Genomic DNA, 2636 nt, shown 5'->3' on the forward strand with positions numbered 1-2636 from the left:
AATTTTTAAATTTGTTCTGAAAAATCTGATTTGAGTGAAGTTTGGTTTGAAGATTAAAATGTGTTTGGACATCAGTTTTCAAAACATATTTTTCAAATTTATTTTGGAAAAACATGAAACATGACTTATACCTACAAGTTCTAAAAACTATCACAAATACCCAACAGTACAATTATCAATAATATTCATTATATTATCGCAAACCATAGTCTTGAACATAAATAAATTTGATACAAAATTATTATTTTTATAATGAACTACATGATACACTATCAGGTGACTAAAAAGACGAAGCAACATTGTTACAAAATAATAATTGTAGGCTCTTTTATAAAATACAAGTTTGGGGCAATTTTTAAAAAAATATAATAGTGATATTTTGGCCCAAAGCCAACTATTAAGCTAGTTATGAGATTTGGGATTTTGCCAAAATGTAGGCAAAATCTATGGTCAAATATTTATTTGCCAAATAAAATTCAAATTTATTTTGAAAAAATCAACCGCGAAACATATCCTTAAAATGATGAAAAGAATTAGGGAAACTATTGATTTCCAAAATTGCAAATTTTACTTCTTTGCAAATAACAACCAACTGTATCGCGTAACCCAATTGGTACTCGAACTTTGTAATAATCGTAGTCACCGTTTCCCAGAGGCGAACCCACGTTCTAAGGTAGGGGATCATCGGCCCTCGTAAATTTCAGTAAAATCCTGTATATGTATGTCTATATATCACAGAAATATTTATATAATGAACTTGGCACCTTTTTAATCAAAAGTGGACTTGGTTTTTGTGCTTTACCAGTCAACAAACCCAAGTGCAGCAACTAAAATTTATCTTTCATTTTTGGGCAATTTTTCAGGTAGCTCCCCCCCCCCCCCCCCCCTCTCCCTATTCAGTTCCTCCCTCAGAACCCCCAAACCTACTCTTATCGCTCCACCTCCTTTTAGTGACTAATATAGAGGACAGATTCTACTTATTCAAGCGTTTTGATTCTTTGCTATTTCTGTTTTATACAAATTGGTAGGAACCGACCTTAATAATGAGTACTACAAATAATGAATTATTATTTGTGTAACTGTATTAAGCAAATGCCGAAGCTTCTTTGCACTATCATTGTCAACTTTAACCGTTTCGATTGATAATTATACTGTTAGTGTTAATACATAGAATTTGTACTTTTGTTATATTTGTATCGGTCAAATCTGCCCTAAAATATTTAAGATAAGATAACACCAAAGAAAGAATTCTCGAGCCGTCGTTAGTGGAGGTGGACCAGGAAGCAGCAAGACTCATAGCCGAAGAGTCGACGAGAGCCATGGTCGAGATGTCAATAATGGTCAAGGTCGAGCACCGTTGATGAAGCTGTAACGACTAGTTTTTGAAATAAGATATTAAAGAGAATATTCTAGTGGATATTCTCTACACTTGTACTATTACAGTTTACTAGGAATATGTCTTAGATAAATAGAAAAAGAGACAATGATATGAGGCATGTGATATTCATTTGTAAGAACACACTTTGACAAAAAGATTCTCTCTCTCTTACTAAGATACAAACATCACATTTTTACTAAGATTCTTGTCGATATTATTCCATACTTCCATCAGATCTAGAATAATTCGAACATTCAAGGATTTGTATGTCACTCATCATTGTCACTAGGAACAACCATCTAGTTCATCCTTTATTGGGTGAATTATTTCTCCTATTTATTTAAGTGTCATTTATTGTTATTCATTGCTATTAAATGCTACATTATTATTCCTACTTTTTGGAATAGTTATTGCATAATGTTATCATTATTCGACCAGATCTATCTCACATTTATCACACTCTCGGAAGCTACCATGTTACGACCCAAATCGGAGGGCTGCGACGGGCACCCAGTGCCTTACTCAACCAAGTACCAACGTAACGTATCTTTCTTATCACACCATCACGGGTAAATGGGACACAAGAGCCGTTATGCGATAACCAGAATAAAACATAAGGGGATACTAGACATAGGATGACCCAACATGATATAGAAACTTATACATGTGACATACGGGCCTATAAGGCCGACATGTTCATTTGTACACTAAAAACATAGGTCGACAAGGCCATACAAGTATCCATATACATGACATTTGTCTACAAGCCTCTAAGAGTACATAAATGTCATAAAGGTCGAGATAGAAGTGGTATTAGAGCAGTTCTGTCCTAGGGAGTCTACAAGTCATGTCTAGTAGAGTCTTGTTTATGGGTGTGTTGTGCACCACACTTATAAGCAGGAGGCTACAGAGCATTTAGGACTGTCACTCTTTCTTCTTACTCTAGATCGTGTGGTAGAGCTCAGTTATATGAATTTAAACTCCTAAATTCTACTTTATTTGTAATACAACAATACCTACATCCATAATGACAGTTGGTAAGAGATTGAATGTGGCTGTGGAAGAGTTGAGTTAGAGGAACTCGATTTTGCATCATGCTTATAATGAGTAACTGTGAGGTCTTTAGCAGATCATGTGTGTATTAAGACGTGTAAGCTTCTTGATAAGGAGCCCGAAGGTATGAATATCTATCCACCCATATAGTAAAAAGCAATAAGAGAATTAGAAGGTAGATACAAGTTTCAACAAGAAAAAGAAG

The sequence above is a fragment of the Nicotiana tomentosiformis genome, chromosome 10, assembly GCF_000390325.3.
Source record: "Nicotiana tomentosiformis chromosome 10, ASM39032v3, whole genome shotgun sequence".
Taxonomy (NCBI): Eukaryota; Viridiplantae; Streptophyta; class Magnoliopsida; order Solanales; family Solanaceae; genus Nicotiana; species Nicotiana tomentosiformis.